Source organism: Oncorhynchus nerka, linkage group LG13, assembly GCF_034236695.1.
Source record: "Oncorhynchus nerka isolate Pitt River linkage group LG13, Oner_Uvic_2.0, whole genome shotgun sequence".
In the NCBI taxonomy this organism is placed as follows: domain Eukaryota; kingdom Metazoa; phylum Chordata; class Actinopteri; order Salmoniformes; family Salmonidae; genus Oncorhynchus; species Oncorhynchus nerka.
The window spans coordinates 11140801-11158182 of record NC_088408.1 but is presented as its reverse complement, the minus strand read 5'-3'; the positions used below and the strand labels follow the sequence as shown (position 1 = coordinate 11158182).

Here is a 17382-nt window from a genome sequence, read left to right as displayed (position 1 = left end):
GTTGTTTACAGTGGTTAGTTGTTGTTGTTTACAGTGGTTAGTAGTTGTTTACAATGGTTTGTTGTTGTTGTTTACAGTGGTTAGTAGTTGTTTACAATGGTTAGTAGTTGTTGTTTACAGTGGTTAGTTGTTGTTTACAGTGGTTAGTAGTTGTTGTTTACAGTGGTTAGTAGTTGTTGTTTACAGTGGTTAGTGGTTTGTTTACAGTGGTTAGTTGTTGTTTACAGTGGTTTGTTGTTGTTTACAGTGGTTAGTTGTTGTTGTTTACAGTGGTTAGTAGTTGTTTACAATGGTTTGTTATTGTTTACAGTGGTTAGTAGTTGTTGTTTACAGTGGTTAGTAGTTGTTGTTTACAGTGATTAGTTGTTGTTTACAATGATTTGTTGTTGTTTAGAGTGGTTAGCTGTTGTTTACAGTGGTTAGTAGTTTTTTATAGTGGTTAGTTGTTTGTTTACAGTGGTTTGTAGTTGTTGTTTACAGTGGTTAGTTGTTGGTTAGAGTGGTAAGTTGTAGTTTACAGTGATTTGTAGTTGTTTACAGTGGTTAGTAGTTGTTTACAGTGGTTAGTAGTTGTTGTTTACAGTGGTTAGTAGTTGTTGTTTACAGTGGTTAGTAGTTGTTGTTTACAGTGGTTAGTAGTTGTTGTTTACAATGGTTTGTTGTTGTTTACAGTGGTTAGTGGTTGTTGTTTACAGTGATTAGTTGTTGTTGTTTACAGTGGTTAGTAGTTGATTACAGTGGTTAGTTGTTGTTTACAGTGGTTGGTTGTTGTTTACAGTGGTTAGTAGTTGTTTACAGTGGTTAGTTGTTGTTTACAGTGGTTAGTAGTTGTTTACAGTGGTTAGTTGTTGTTTACAGTGGTTATTTGTTGTTTACAGTGTACAGTGGTTAGTTGTTGTTTACAGTGGTTAGTTGTTGTTTACAGTGGTTTGTTGTTGTTTACAGTGGTTAGTTGTTGTTTACAGTGGTTAGTTGTTTGTTTACAGTGGTAAGTTGTAGTTTACAGTGGTTTGTAGTTGTTTACAGTGATTAGTTGTTGTTTACAGTGGTTAGTAGTTGTTTACAGTTGTTAGTAGTTGTTTACAGTGGTTAGTAGTTGTTGTTTACAGTGGTTAGTAGTTGTTGTTTACAGTGGTTAGTAGTTGTTGTTTACAGTGGTTAGTGGCTGTTTTTACAGTGATTAGTTGTTGTTGTTTACAGTGGTTAGTAGTTGTTTACAGTGGTTAGTTGTTGTTTACAGTGGTTAGTTGTTGTTTACCATGGTTCGTTGTTGTTGTTTACAGTGGTTAGTAGTTGTTTACAGTGGTTAGTTGTTGTTTACAGTGGTTAGTAGTTGTTTACAGTGGTTAGTTGTTGTTTACAGTGGTTAGTTGTTGTTTACAGTGGTTAGTTGTTGTTTACAGTGGTTAGTTGTTTGTTTACAGTGGTTAGTTGTTGTTTACAGTGGTTAGTGGTTGTTGTTTACAGTGATTAGTTGTTGTTTACAGTGGTTAGTTGTTTGTTTACAGTGGTTAGTTGTTGTTTACAGTGGTTAGTAGTTGTTTACAGTGGTTAGTAGTTGTTGTTTACAGTGGTTAGTGGTTTTTGTTTACAGTGGTTAGTAGTTGTTGTTTACAGTGGTTAGTGGTTGTTTACAGTGGTTAGTAGTTGTTTATAGTGGTTTGTTGTTGTTTACAGTGGTTAGTTGTTGTTTACAGTTGTTTGTTGTTGTTTACAGTGGTTAGTTGTTGTTTACAGTGGTTTGTTGTTGTTTACAGTGGTTTGTTGTTGTTTACAGTGGTTAGTAGTTGTTTACAGTGGTTAGTAGTTGTTTACAGTGGTTAGTAGTTGTTTATAGTGGTTTGTTGTTGTTTACAGTGGTTAGTTGTTGTTTACAGTTGTTTGTTGTTGTTTACAGTGGTTAGTTGTTGTTTACAGTGGTTTGTTGTTGTTTACAGTGGTTTGTTGTTGTTTACAGTGGTTAGTAGTTGTTTATAGGGGTTAGTTGTTGTTTATAGGGGTTAAGTAGTTGTTTAAGCTGCTTAGTAAATGTTTACTATGGTTTGTAGTTGTTCACAATGGTTAGTTGTTTGTTTACAGTGCTTAGTAGTTGTTTACAATGGTTAGTTGTTGTTTACAGTGGTTTGTTGTTGTTTACATGGGTTAGTTGCTGTTTACGGTGGTTAGTTGTTTGTTTACAGTGGTCAGTCAGTCACCAACCGTTGGTCTTGGAAAGCTATTGGGTTGGCAGGCTTTTCTTTCAGCCCAGCTCTAATGATTAGTTGTTAAGCTGAACCAGCTGAGTTCTTGGTAGGTTGGAACACATAACCGCCTGTAGATGTCCAGAACCAGTAGTTTGTGGGCACTGTATTGATGCTTTAGGGAGAAACTGAGCAATAAATAACCCTACTCAAAGGATTTGAGTCAAGAAATCCAGTGTTGGTGATGCCCACTGGTCTATCCGCTCTCATTCATGTAATTCTGTCCCTTGGCTCTAGGATGTGTTAAGCACCACAGAGACCGCTCTGGCCATGAACAGGTACATCGGTTCGGCCCTGCTTCCCCTGCTGACCAGGTGTGCTGACCAGTTCTCGGGCACGGAGCACTACGCAGCGCTCATTGACTCTACCCTCCACACTATCTATCGGCTGTCCAAGGGACGCTCCCTCACCAAGGCCCAGAGAGACTCTATCGAGGAGTGTTTGCTTGCCATCTGCAAGTAAGTATTAACAAAGACTCACACCATGTTATGAACCTCTCAGGCCGTGCTGATGCCCTGGAGTCTCCTGTAACTATTGGGTTTTCAGTTGTCGACCAATATGTAGTTGTGGTAGCTTTAGGTCAAAGCTAGGGTTGCAAAATTCCAATAATTTTCACAAAATTCACTGGTTTTCCAGAATTACTAGTCAGAGTATTATATTCCAAACTGAGACATCCTCATATTTGACTGTATGTGTCAATCACATGTTTCTCTTCCCCCTGCTGCCCTACAGACATCTGCGCCCTTCCATGATGCAACAGCTGCTGAGACGTCTGGTGTTCGATGTTCCCCTGCTGACAGAGTACTGCAAGATGCCACTCAGGGTAAGATCCCATGCTCACAGAGTACTGCAAGATGCCACTCAGGGTAAGATCCCATTCTCACAGAGTACAAGATGCCCGTCAGGGTAAGATCCCATTCTCACAGAGTACAAGATGCCACTCAGGGTAAGATCCCATTCTCACAGAGTACTGCAAGATGCCACTCAGGGTAAGATCCCATTCTCAAAGAGTACTGCAAGATGCCACTCAGGGAAAGATCCCATTCTCACAGAGTACTGCAGGATGCCACTCAGGGTAAGAACCCATTCTCACAGAGTACTGTAAGGGGCCTGTAAACACTAGTCCCCCCCACCCCCCTGTTGTTATGGGTGAGAACAGCTCGGTTGACACCCCTAGCCTCCCTTCCTCCTCTCCCTCCCTCCTCTCCCTCCTCTCCCTCCCTCCCTCTCTCCCTCCTCTCCCTCCCTCCCTTTCTCCCTCCCCTCCCTTCCTCCTCTTCCTCCCTCTCTCCCTCCTCTCCCTCCCTCTCACCCTCCTCTCCCTCCCTCCTCTCCCTCCCTCTCTCCCTCCTCTCCCTCCCTCTCTCCCTCCTCTCCCTCCTCTCCCTCCCTCCTCTCCCTCCCTCTCTCCCTCCTCTCCCTCCCTCTCTCCCTCCTCTCCCTCTCTCCCTCTCTCTCTCCCTCCCTCTCTCTCTCCTCTCCCTCCTCTCTCTCTCCCTCCTCTCCCTCTCTCCCTCCCTCCTCTCCCTCCTCTCCCTCCCTCTATCCCTCCTCTCCCTCTTTCCCTCCCTCCTCTTCCTCCCTCTCGCCCTCCTCTCCCTCCTCTCCCTCTTTCCCTTCCTCCTCTCCCTCCCTCTCTCCCTCCTCTCCCTCCCTCCGCTCACATAAACAAGAAGTCTTCACTTCCCCTCGTCATCTCAGTTTCTTCTAGTTGTAGTTTCCTGTCTCTCTCTTTCCCCTGGGTGGGGGGGCTGATATACTGTAGGTGTGACCTCTGTCTGATGACACATCTGTCTCACTCCTAGCTGATAACACGGTATCTGGTACAAGTACATTCCGAGTACATACTTTACATAGAAAATTAATTTAAACAGGAACCAGACTTTTACCTTCATGTACGTTCACTTACAGAATCTTAATAGGATATTGACGTGAATACTTGACTTCCAACAGTTTGGAAGAACACAGGGGTACAAATACCTGAATTTAGCATCAATGGGATGGGGATATGTTAACTCTTTTCAGAATTTATTTCCTCCAACTTCTGACCCCCCACCACCAAAACGATTCATCTTAATTTCCTCTCATCATCTTACTTTCCGCTAGTAGCTACTACCTGGAAGGGTTTCAGCAGCGGGATACGGACTTCTCCTTTTGTGTTTCCTCCAGCTGCTGACTGAACACTACGAGCAGAGCTGGAAGTACTACTGTCTTCCCTCGGGGCTGGGGAGCTCCGGCATGGCCTCAGAGGAAGAACTGCTGCTCACCAAAAAACTATTCTGGGGAATATTCGACTCGCTCTCAACAAAGGTATGGATGATACTGTTATGTGTAATCTACAGACCCTTCGTTCTCCCTCAGGACTGCTTTTACAGTGCCTTCGGGAAAGTATTCAGACCCCTTGACTTTTTCCCCAAAAAAATTACATTACAGCCTTATTCTAAAATTGATTAAATTGTTTTTTGTCCTTCATAAATCTACACACAATACCTCAAAACTGCAATATTACATTTACATAAGTATTCAGACCCCTTACTCAGTACTTTGTTGAATCACCTATGGCAGAGATTACAGCATTGAGTCTTCTACAAGCTTGACACACCTGTATTTGGGGAGTTTCTCCCATTCTTCTCTGCAGATCCTCTCAAGCTCTGTCAACTTGGATGGGGAGCTTTGCTGCACAGCTATTTTCAGGTGTCTCCAGAGATCGGGTTCAAGTCCGGGCTCTGGCTGGGCCACTCAAGGACATTCAGAGACTTGTCCCGAAGCCACTGCTGCATTGTCTTGGCTGTGTGCTTAGGGTCGTTGTCCTGTTGGAAGGTGAACCTTCACCCTAGTCAGAGGTCCTGAGCACTCTGGGGCAGGTTTTCATCAAGGATCTCTCTGTACTTTGCTCCATTCATCTTTGCCTCGATCCTGACTAGTCTCCCAGTTCCTGCCACTGAAAATCATTCCCAAAGCATGATGCTGCCACAAGCATGCTTCACTGTAGGGATGGTGTCAGGTTTCCCCCAGACGTGACTCTTGGCATTCAAGCCAATAGTTCAATCTTGGTTTCATCAGACCAGATAATCTTGTTTCTTATGGTCTGAGAGTCTATAGATGCCTTTTGGCAAACTCCAAGTGGACTGTCATGTGCCTTTTCCTGAAGAGTAGCATCCGTCTGGCCAGCTCTGGGAAGAGTCTTGGTGGTTCCAAACTTCTTCCATGTAAAAATGATGGGTGCCACTGTGTTCTTGGGGACCATCAATGCTGCAGAAATGTTTTGGTACCCTTCCCCAGATCTGTGGCATGACACAATCCTGTCTCGGAGGTCTACAGACAATTCCTTCGACCTCATGGCTTGGTTTTTGCTCTGACATGCACTGTCAACTGTGGGACCTTATATAGACAGGTGTGTGCCTTTCCAAATCATGTCCAATCAATTGAATTTACTACAGGTGAACTCCAATCACGTTGTAGAACTGTCTCAAGGATAATCAATGGAAACAGGATGCATCTGAGCTAAATTTAAAGTCTCATAGCAAAGGGTCTGAATACTTATGTAAATAAGGTATTTCTGTTTTAGAATTTTAATACATTTGCATTCAGTCATTATGGGGTATTGTGTGTAGATTGCTGAGGATTTTTATTTATTTAATACATTTTAGAATAAAGCTATAACATAACAAAATGTGGAAAAAGTCAAGGAGTCTGAATACTTTCCGAAGGCACTTTGTATAATGCTAATGGAGGCTTAAAGTCTTACGGTACATGACTCTATGTCTGACTGGTTTACATCTAAAAAAAACATCAGTTATAATCCTGAGCCCAAACCAAAACAATTCTTACAATATCAGACGCGGGCTGATATTTACCGGATCCTGGCAAATAGGTTCCTGCTGTTGTTCTGTTTCCAGGTTCAGTAACTGTTGTTCTGTTTCCAGGTTCAGTAACTGTTGTTCTGTTTCCAGGTTCAGTAACTGTTGTTCTGTTTCCAGGTTCAGTAACTGTTGTTCTGTTTCCAGGTTCAGTAACTGTTGTTCTGTTTCCAGGTTCAGTAACTGTTGTTCTGTTTCCAGGTTCAGTAACTGTTGTTCTGTTTCCAGTTTCAGTAACTGTTTTTCTGTTTCCAGGTTCAGTAACTGTTGTTCTGTTTCCAGGTTCAGTAACTGTTGTTCTGTTTCCAGGTTCAGTAACTGTTGTTCTGTTTCCAGGTTCAGTAACTGTTGTTCTGTTTCCAGGTTCAGTAACTGTTGTTCTGTTTCCAGGTTCAGTAACTGTTGTTCTGTTTCCAGGTTCAGTAACTGTTGTTCTGTTTCCAGGTTCAGTAACTGTTCTGTTTCCAGGTTCAGTAACTGTTGTTCTGTTTCCAGGTTCAGTAACTGTTGTTCTGTTTCCAGGTTCAGTAACTGTTGGTCTGTTTCCAGTTTCAGTAACTGTTTTTCTGTTTCCAGGTTCAAGTTCTGTTTGACTGAGGCTTTTATTATGACTGAGGTTTTTTTAATCACCAGAGTCTGAGTGTGTCTCTCTAGGAAGCAGAAGAGAGAGAGACTGTGAACAGAGCTAAAGTGTGGCTGAAATATGAATAATTTATGAGAATGTGACAGATCACTGCTCTCTGGCTCTGCAGTGTTTCTCCTCTGTCTGTCTGTCTGTCTGTCTGTCTGTCTGTCTGTCTGTCTGTCTGTCTGTCTGTCTGTCTGTCTGTCTGTCTGTCTGTCTGTCTGTCTGTCTTTCTTTCTTTCTCTCTCTCTCTCTCTATATATATTTTTCTCTCTCTCTTTCTGTCTCTGTGTCTGTCTGTCTGTCTGTCTGTCTGTCTGTCTGTCTGTCTGTCTGTCTGTCTGTCTTTCTTTCTTTCTCTCTCTCTATATATATATATTTTTTTCTCTCTCTCTCTTTCTGTCTCTGTGTCTGTCTGTCTGTCTGTCTGTCTGTCTTTCTTTCTTTCTTTCTTTCTTTCTTTCTTTCTTTCTTTCTTTCTTTCTTTCTTTCTTTCTTTCTTTCTTTCTTTCTTTCTTTCTTTCTTTCTTTCTTTCTCTCTCTCTCTCTCTCTCTCTCTCTCTCTCTTCCTTGTTATGCTCACCCTCTCCCTGCAGGAGCAGGCATGTCCTCTTTTGACCCAACTACCCATGTCTAAGAGAGCAGGGGATATTATGGCGCCGGAGGGGATGGCTGCTGTTTTACGGGCTCCTAACCAACTGTGCTATTTTGTTTGTTTTTTCACATTGTTCATAACTTATTTTGTACATAAAGTTGCTGCTACCGTCTCTTATGACCGAAAAGAGCTTCTGGACATCAGAACAGCGATTACACACCTCGAACTGAAAAATAATGTTTCTTTAATGAGTCCGACGCAAAGGATATACTGCTTTCCGGAGACCAGGCCTAAATCCCTGTCATTCTCGTGAAGAAAAGGCAGAGATACAGAGGGAGAAGGTCAGGGTGCCTTGTGAGGATTCAGAGGCGAGTGAGTAAATCACCACTACCATCGGTTCTATTGGCCAACGTGCAATCACTGGAGAATAAATTGGATGATCTATGGTTGAGACTATCCTACCAATGGGACATTAAAAACTGTAATATCTTATGTTTCACCGAGTCGTGGCAGCACGATGACATGGATAATAGAGAGCTGACTGGGTTTTCCACGCATCAGCGTGACGAGGGACGGGGGTGTGTGTCTTGTTGTCAATAACTGCTGGTGCGCAATGTCTAATTTTAAAGAAGTATTGAGGTATTGCTCGCCTGAGGTAGAGTACCTCATGATAAGCTGTAGGCCACACTATCTACCAAGAGAGTTCTCATCTATATTATTCGTAGCCGTCTATTTACTACCACAAACCAAGGCTGGCATTAATAAGACCGCACTCAACGAGCTGTATAAGGCCATAAGCAAACAAGAAAATGCTCATCCAGAGGCAGCACTCCTAGTGGCCGGTGACTTTAATGCAGGCAAACTTAAATCCATTTTACCTCATTTCTACCAGCATGTCACATGTGCAACCGGAGAAAAAACTTGAGACCACCTTTACTCCACACACAGAGACGCGTACCAAGCTCTCCCCTGCCCTCCATCTGGCAAATCTGACCATAATTCTATCCTCCTGATTCCTGCTTACAAGCAAAAACTAAAGTTGGAAGAACCAGTGACTCGCTCAATACGGAAGTGGTCAGATGATTCGGACACTACGCTACAGGACTGTTTTGCTAGCACAGACTGGAATATGTTCTGAGATTCATCCAATGGCATTGTCTTCATCAATAAGTGCATCGACGACGTTGTCACCACAGTGACCGTACGTACATATCCCAACCAGAAGCCATAGATTACAGGCAACAGCCGCTCCGAACTAAACACTAGAGATGCCGCTTTCAAGGAGAGAGACACTAATCTGTAAACTTATAGAAATCCAGCTATGTCCTCAGACAAACCATCAAACAGGCTAAGCGTCAATACAGGACTAAGATTGAATCCTACTACAACAGCTCTGACACTCGTCGGATGTGGCAGGGCTTGCAAACTATTACGGACTACAAAGGGAATCCCAGCCGTGAGGTGCCCAGTGACGCAAGGCTACCAGACGAGCTAAATGCCAAATGCCTTTTATGCTCGCTTCGAGGCAAACAACACTGAAACATGCGTGAGAGCACCAGCTGTTCCAAACAACTGTGTGATCACGCTCTCCGTAGCCAATGTGAGTAAGACCTTTAAACAGGTCAACATTCACAAGGCCGCTTGCCCAAACGGATTACCAGGGCATGTACTCAGAGCATGCACAGATCAACTGGCAAGTCTTCACTGACATTTTCAACCTCTCCCTGACCAAATCTGTAATACCTACATGTTTCAAGCAGACCACCATAGTCCCTGTGCCCAAGAATGTGAAGATAACCTGCCTAAATGACGACCACCCCGTAGCACTCACGTCAGGACCTATATACTAGGCGGTGTCAGAGGAAGGCCCAAAAAAATTGTCAAAGACTCCAGTCACCCAGGTCACAGACTGTTATCTCTGCTTCCGCACGGCAAGCGGTACCGGAGCTCCAAGTCTAGGACCAAAAGGCTCCTTAACAGCTTCTATCCCCAAGTCATAAGACGACTGAACAATTAATCGAATGGCCACTATTTACATTGACCCCCCCCCTTTGTTTTGTACACTGCTGCTACTCACTGTTTATTATCTATGCAGTCACTTCACCCCCACCTACATGTACAAATGACCTCAACTAACCTGTACCCCCACACACTGACTCGGTACCGGTACCCCCTGTATATAGTTTATTTATTGTTATGTCATTTTATTATGTAACTTAGTTTATTTAGTAAATATTTTCTTAACTCTATTTCTTGAACTGCAGTAAGGTAAGGTCTACACCTGTATTCGGCACATATGACAAATAAAGTTTGATTTAATTTGACAACGAGACAGAGAGAAAAGAAAGGGAGAAAGTGACAGACAGTCTGAGGGACTTTCTAATGACTGTTTGTTACCTCAACCCTCTGTTTGTCTCCACTCTGTCTCCCCCTGTCTCTGTCTGTCTCCCCCTGTCTCTGTTTGTCTCCACTCTGTCTCCACTCTGTCTCTGTTTGTCTCCACTCTGTCTCCCCCTGTCTCTGTTTGTGTCCCCCTGTCTCTGTTTGTCTCCACTCTGTCTCCTCCTGTCTCTGTTTGTATCCACTCTATCTCTGTTTGTCTCCACTCTGTCTCCTCCTGTTTCTGTTTGTCTCCACTCTGTCTCTGTTTGTATCCACTCTGTCTCCTCCTGTCTCTGTTTGTCTCCACTCTGTCTCTGTTTGTCTCAACTCTGTCTCTGTTTGTCTCCACTCTATCTCTGTTTGTCTCCAATCTGTCTCCCCTGTCTCTGTTTGTCTCCACTCTGTCTCCTCCTGTCTCTGTTTGTCTCCACTCTGTCTCTGTTTGTCTCCACTCTGTCTCTGTTTGTCTCCACTCTGTATCCCCCTGTCTCTGTTTGTCTCCACTCTGTCTCTGTTTGTCTCCACTCTGTCTCTGTTTGTCTCCACTCTGTCTCTGTTTGTCTCCACTCTGTCTCTGTTTGTCTCCCCCTGTCTCTGCTTGTCTCCACTCTGTCTCCACTCTGTCTCTGTTTGTCTCCACTCTGTCTCCACTCTGTCTCTGTTTGTCTCCACTCTGTCTCTGTTTGTCTCCCCCTGTCTCTGTTTGTCTCCACTCTGTCTCCCCCTGTCTCTGTTTGTCTCCCCTGTCTCTGTTTGTCTCCACTCTGTCTCCCCCTGTCTCTGTTTGTCTCCACTCTGTCTCCCCCTGTCTCTGTTTGTCTCCCCCTGTCTCTGCTTGTCTCCACTCTGTCTCCACTCTGTCTCTGTTTGTCTCCACTCTGTCTCCACTCTGTCTCTGTTTGTCTCCACTCTGTCTCTGTTTGTCTCCACTCTCTCTGTTTGTCTCCACTCTGTCTCTGTTTGTCTCCACTCTGTCTCTGTCTGTCTCCTCCTGTCTCTGTTTGTCTCCACTCTGTCTCTGTTTGTCTCCCCCTGTCTCTGTTTGTCTCCACTCTGTCTCCCCCTGTCTCTGTTTGTCTCCACTCTGTCTCTGTTTGTCTCCACTCTGTCTCCCCCTGTCTCTGTTTGTCTCCCCCTGTCTCTGTTTGTCTCCACTCTGTCTCCCCCTGTCTCTGTTTGTCTCCACTCTGTCTCCCCCTGTCTCTGTTTGTCTCCCCCTGTCTCTGCTTGTCTCCACTCTGTCTCCACTCTGTCTCTGTTTGTCTCCACTCTGTCTCCACTCTGTCTCTGTTTGTCTCCACTCTGTCTCTGTTTGTCTCCACTCTGTCTCTGTCTGTCTCCTCCTGTCTCTGTTTGTCTCCACTCTGTCTCTGTTTGTCTCCACTCTCTCTGTTTGTCTCCACTCTGTCTCCCCCTGTCTCTGTTTGTCTCCACTCTGTCTCCCCCTGTCTCTGTTTGTCTCCCCCTGTCTCTGCTTGTCTCCACTCTGTCTCCACTCTGTCTCTGTTTGTCTCCACTCTGTCTCCACTCTGTCTCTGTTTGTCTCCACTCTGTCTCTGTTTGTCTCCACTCTGTCTCTGTCTGTCTCCTCCTGTCTCTGTTTGTCTCCACTCTGTCTCTGTTTGTCTCCACTCTCTCTGTCTGTCTCCTCCTGTCTCTGTTTGTCTCCACTCTGTCTCTGTTTGTCTCCCCCTGTCTCTGTTTGTCTCCACTCTGTCTCCCCCTGTCTCTGTTTGTCTCCACTCTGTCTCTGTTTGTCTCCACTCTGTCTCCCCCTGTCTCTGTTTGTCTCCACTCTGTCTCTGTTTGTCTCCACTCTGTCTCTGTTTGTCTCCACTCTGTCTCTGTTGGTTACCTCACCCACTGTCTCTGTTTGTTACCTCACCCACTGTCTCCCCCTGTCTCTGTTTGTTACCTCACCCACTGTCTCTGTTGGTTACCTCACCCACTGTCTCCACCTGTCTCTGTTGGTTACCTCACCCACTGTCTCCCCCCTGTCTCTGTTTGTTACCTCACCCACTGTCTCCCACTGTCTCTGTTTGTTACCTCATCCACTGTCTCCCACTGTCTCTGTTTGTTACCTCATCCACTGTCTCTGTTGGTTACCTCACCCACTGTCTCTGTTGGTTACCTCACCCACTGTCTCCCACTGTCTCTGTTTGTTACCTCACCCACTGTCTCCCCCCTGTCTCTGTTTGTTACCTCATCCACTGTCTCTGTTTGTTACCTCACCCACTGTCTCCACCTGTCTCTGTTGGTTACCTCACCCACTGTCTCCCCCCTGTCTGTGTTTGTTACCTCACCCACTGTCTCCCACTGTCTCTGTTTGTTACCTCATCCACTGTCTCCCACTGTCTCTGTTTGTTACCTCATCCACTGTCTCTGTTGGTTACCTCACCCACTGTCTCTGTTGGTTACCTCACCCACTGTCTCCCACTGTCTCTGTTTGTTACCTCACCCACTGTCTCCCCCCTGTCTCTGTTTGTTACCTCATCCACTGTCTCTGTTTGTTACCTCACCCACTGTCTCCCCCTGTCTCTGTTTGTTACCTCATCCACTGTCTCTTTTGGTTACCTCACCCACTGTCTCCCCCTGTCTCTGTTTGTTACCTCATCCACTGTCTCCACCTGTCTCTGTTTGTTACCTCATCCACTGTCTCTGTTGGTTACCTCACCCACTGTCTCCCCCTGTCTCTGTTTGTTACCTCATCCACTGTCTCCACCTGTCTCTGTTTGTTACCTCATCCACTGTCTCTGTTGGTTACCTCACCCACTGTCTCCCCCTGTCTCTGTTTGTTACCTCATCCACTGTCTCCACCTGTCTCTGTTGGGTACCTCACCCACTGTCCCCCCCTGTCTCTGTTTGTTACCTCATCCACTGTCTCCACCTGTCTCTGTTTGTTACCTCATCCACTGTCTCCACCTGTCTCTGTTTGTTACCTCATCCACTGTCTCCACCTGTCTCTGTTTGTTACCTCATCCACTGTCTCCACCTGTCTCTGTTTGTTACCTCATCCACTGTCTCCACCTGTCTCTGTTTGTTACCTCATCCACTGTCTCTGTTTGTTACCTCACCCACTGTCTCCCCCCTGTGTCTGTTTGTTACCTTATCCACTGTCTCCACCTGTCTCTGTTTGTTACCTCACCCACTGTCTCCCCCTGTCTCTGTTGGGTACCTCACCCACTGTCTCCCCCTGTCTCTGTTGGTTACCTCACCCACTGTCTCCCCCCTGTCTCTGTTGGGTACCTCACCCACTGTCTCCACCTGTCTCTGTTGGTTACCTCATCCACTGTCTCTGTTTGTTACCTCATCCACTGTCTCCACCTGTCTCTGTTTGTTACCTCATCCACTGTCTCTGTTTGTTACCTCACCCACTGTCTCCCCCCTGTGTCTGTTTGTTACCTCACCCACTGTCTCCCCCTGTCTCTGTTTGTTACCTCATCCACTGTCTCCACCTGTCTCTGTTTGTTACCTCATCCACTGTCTCTGTTTGTTACCTCACCCACTGTCTCCCCCCTGTCTCTGTTTGTTACCTCATCCACTGTCTCTGTTGGTTACCTCATCCACTGTCTCCACCTGTCTCTGTTTGTTACCTCATCCACTGTCTCTGTTGGTTACCTCACCCACTGTCTCCCCCTGTCTCTGTTTGTTACCTCATCCACTGTCTCCACCTGTCTCTGTTGGTTACCTCACCCACTGTCTCTGTTTGTTACCTCACCCACTGTCTCCCCCCTGTCTCTGTTGTCTCCCCTCTGTCTTCCCCATACAGAGGTTTGACTCTGACCTGTTCAAGACTACCATGGCCTGTCTGAGTGTCATTTCTCTGTCTTCCCCATACAGAGGTTTGACTCTGACCTGTTCAAGACTACCATGGCCTGTCTGAGTGCCATTTCTCTGTCTTCCCCATACAGAGGTTTGACTCTGACCTGTTCAAGACTACCATGGCCTGTCTGAGTGCCATTTCTCTGTCTTCCCCATACAGAGGTTTGACTCTGACCTGTTCAAGACTACCATGGCCTGTCTGAGTGCCATTTCTCTGTCTTCCCCATACAGAGGTTTGACTCTGACCTGTTCAAGACTGCCATGGCCTGTCTGAGTGCCATTTCTGGGGCATTACCGCCTGACTATGTGGATGCCAGCCCCGGTGTCATCCTGGAGAAGCAGGCGTCTGTGGACACCCACGGCAACTTCGACCCCAAACCCATCAACACTGCCAAGTGAGTGGCCTGGGACAGAGAGAGAGGGTTTTGACATTGAATCGCTCTTATTGAACCCCTAGCAAAGTGAATTACCCTGATTATCACACCAAGGTCAGGATCCACAGAACACACAGCCTCATGACAGCACCATGTACTAAAAGATGGGAGCAGAAGGAGACTAGCCCTACTGCACTAGATGTTTAGGTTGTATTAAAATGAAGGACTAACATTGGTGCCTGTCTCCTCCTTCTTTCTAGTATGTCCCTTCCAGAGAAACTGGACTACATCGCCAACAAGTTTGCAGAGAATTCCCACGTCAAATGGTCCTCAGAGAAGGTACTGTAACCTCAACAACTAGGTTCAGACACTGCCTTTCCTGTGTAAGAGTCTGAATGTAAGGTCTTTACATGGCCTAACTCCTAGACTAACATGGCCTAACTCCTAGACTAACATGGCCTAACTCCTAGACTAACATGGCCTAACTCCTAGACTAACACGGCCTAACTCCTAGACTAACACGGCCTAACTCCTAGACTAACATGGCCTAACTCCTAGACTAACATGGCCTAACTCCTAGACTAACACGGCCTAACTCCTAGACTAACATGGCCTAACTCCTAGACTAACATGGCCTAACTCCTAGACTAACATGGCCTAACTCCTAGACTAACACGGCCTAACTCTTAGACTAACACGGCCTAACTCCTAGACTAACACGGCCTAACTCCTAGACTAACACGGCCTAACTCCTGGACCAACATGGCCTAACTCCTAGACTAACATGGCCTAACTCCTAGACTAACAAGGCCTAACTCCTAGACTAACACGGCCTAACTCCTAGACTAACACGGCCTAACTCCTAGACTAACACGGCCTAACTCCTAGACCAACACGGCCTAACTCCTAGACTAACATGTCCTAACTCCTAGACTAACATGTCCTAACTCCTAGACTAACATGTCCTAACTCCTAGACTAACATGGCCTAACTCCTAGACTAACATGGCCTAACTCCTAGACTAACATGGCCTAACTCCTAGACTAACATGGCCTAACTCCTAGACTAACATGTTTTAACTCCTAGACTAACATGGCCTAACTCCTAGACTAACATGGCCTAACTCCTAGACTAACATGGCCTAACTCCTAGACTAACATGTTTTAACTCTTGATCTACAGGTGACAGCGGGATGGAAAATGGGAGACTGCGTAGATGATGATGCCAAAACTCACCCTCTGCTGAAGCCTTACAAGTCACTGAGTGAGAAGGTACTGTTTCTGTCACTCAGTGTAAAGGTACTGTTGACATTATAACCCTAATCTGTCACTCAGTGAGAAAGTACTGTTGAAACTATAACCCTAATCTGGTACTGTTGATGCTATAACGTGAAACTCAGAATCCAGAAACACATTTTCTCCGCAGTAGCTACTGTAGCTAGCTAATAATCTGTCACGAGAGACTGATTGAAAGGGTGATTTACTGGACATTGTGTGGCTGTGTCTGTGTTTGTAGGAGAGGGAGACGTACCGCTGGCCAGTGAAGGAGTCTCTAAGGAGTATGTTAGCTTTGGGCTGGAACATGGAGAGGACCAAGGAGGGAGAGGCCATGTTAATCAGGAAACAAAGCAAGATCTCAGAGTCCACTCAGGTAGTGTGGTTGTGTATATATACTGTACGTTGAATGGCTAACATTTCCCACATCAATATCACCGATTTTTATTTAATGATTCATTGTATTATCTTTTAATGTTGACAGGACAACGATAACGAATTCATCCCTGAACCACCACTGGATCTGAACAATATTACTCTATCCAGAGAGTTGCAGGTTGTTGTCATGGAACAATTGCTATGTTTTTATGTTGTCATGGAACAATGTTCTCCAGAATGTTTTACCCTCTATCAAGTCATGATACCATGTAATGTAACATCTGATGTCATGCTACTAAGCAGGTACCGTGTGCTGTGGGCTATGTTGTAGTGCTCTGCACTCTACACCAGGCCTGGGTTCACATGCTATTGGAATTTGTTGTGCTTTGTTTGAGGATACCCTTTTCCGATGAGAAAAAAATAGGAAAAGTCCCAAAAGTACTAACCCCGCCCACCTGCCAATCCAGGAAAGACTAAAGCAAACGCTCAGAGGTATTTGGAAGATTTAAAATAGTATTGGATCTCAGGTCTGCTGTAGTTCTGGGGTTTCCCCATCTCGGTCCCTCCTTTCTCCGGGTGCACGTGTACGTGCACAGCTGATTCAAATAACAACTCGTCAAGCTTTGGACTGAGTTTAGGAAACCCTACCTGTAGTAGCTATATCACTAGCCACTTTAAACAATGCTACCTAATATAATGTTTACACACCCTACATTATTCATCTCATATGTATACGTATATACTGTACTCTATATCATCTACTGCATCCTTATGTAATACATGTATCACTAGCCACTTTAACTATGCCACTTTGTTTACATACTCATCTCATATGTATATACTGCACTCAATACCATCTACTGTATCTTGCCTATGCCGCTCTGTACCATCACTCATTCATATATCTTTATGTACATATTCTTTATCCCATTACACGTTAGATTACCTGTTGGTTATTACTGCATTGTCGGAACTAGAAGCACAAGCATTTCGCTACACTCGCATTAACATCTGCTAACCATGTGTATGTGACAAATAACATTTGATTTGATTTGATGACACATCCAAAACACGGACTGTTTTCATGTCCGTGTGTGTGTGTGTGTTCCCCCTTGTAGGGGATGGTGGAGGTAGTAGCAGAGAACTACCACAACATCTGGGCCAAGAAGAAGAAGGCTGAGCTGAGTAGTAAAGGTGTGTAGTCAGCCACAAGGCCCGTAGTCCCTTGTAATCACCCAGGAATAATGCATGCTAAATGTATGTGTGGGAAGTGTATGTTAATGTTTATGTAAGATGTAGGTATACATATACCGTGGGGCAAAAAAAGTATTTAGTCAGCCACCAATTGTGCAAGTTCTCCCACTTAAAAAGATGAGAGAGGCCTGTAATTTTCATCATAGGTACACTTCAACTATGACAGACAAAATTTGGAAAAGAAATCCAGAAAATCACATTGTAGGATTTTTTATTTATTTATTTGCAAATTATGGTGGAAAATAAGTATTTGGTCACCTACAAACAAGCAAGATTTCTGGCTCTCACAGACCTGTAACTTCTTCTTTAAGAGGCTCCTCTGTCCTCCACTCATTACCTGTATTAATGGCACCTGTTTGAACTTGTTATCAGTATAAAAGACACCTGTCCACAACCTCAAACAGTCACACTCCAAACTCCACTATGGCCAAGACCAAAGAGCTGTCAAAGGACACCAGAAACAAAATCAGCTTGGTTTGAAGAAATCAATTGTGGGAGCAATTATTAGGAAATGAAAGACATACAAGACCACTGATAATCTCCCTCGATCTGGGGCTCCATGCAAGATCTCACCCCGT

The 17382-nt window shown here is 44.9% G+C and overlaps 1 pseudogene; it reads left to right on the top strand.

The window, feature by feature from the left end:
- The window catches only part of LOC115140370 (ryanodine receptor 3-like), a 310457-nt pseudogene that overhangs the window by 225410 nt on the left and 67665 nt on the right, over positions 1 to 17382 (top strand).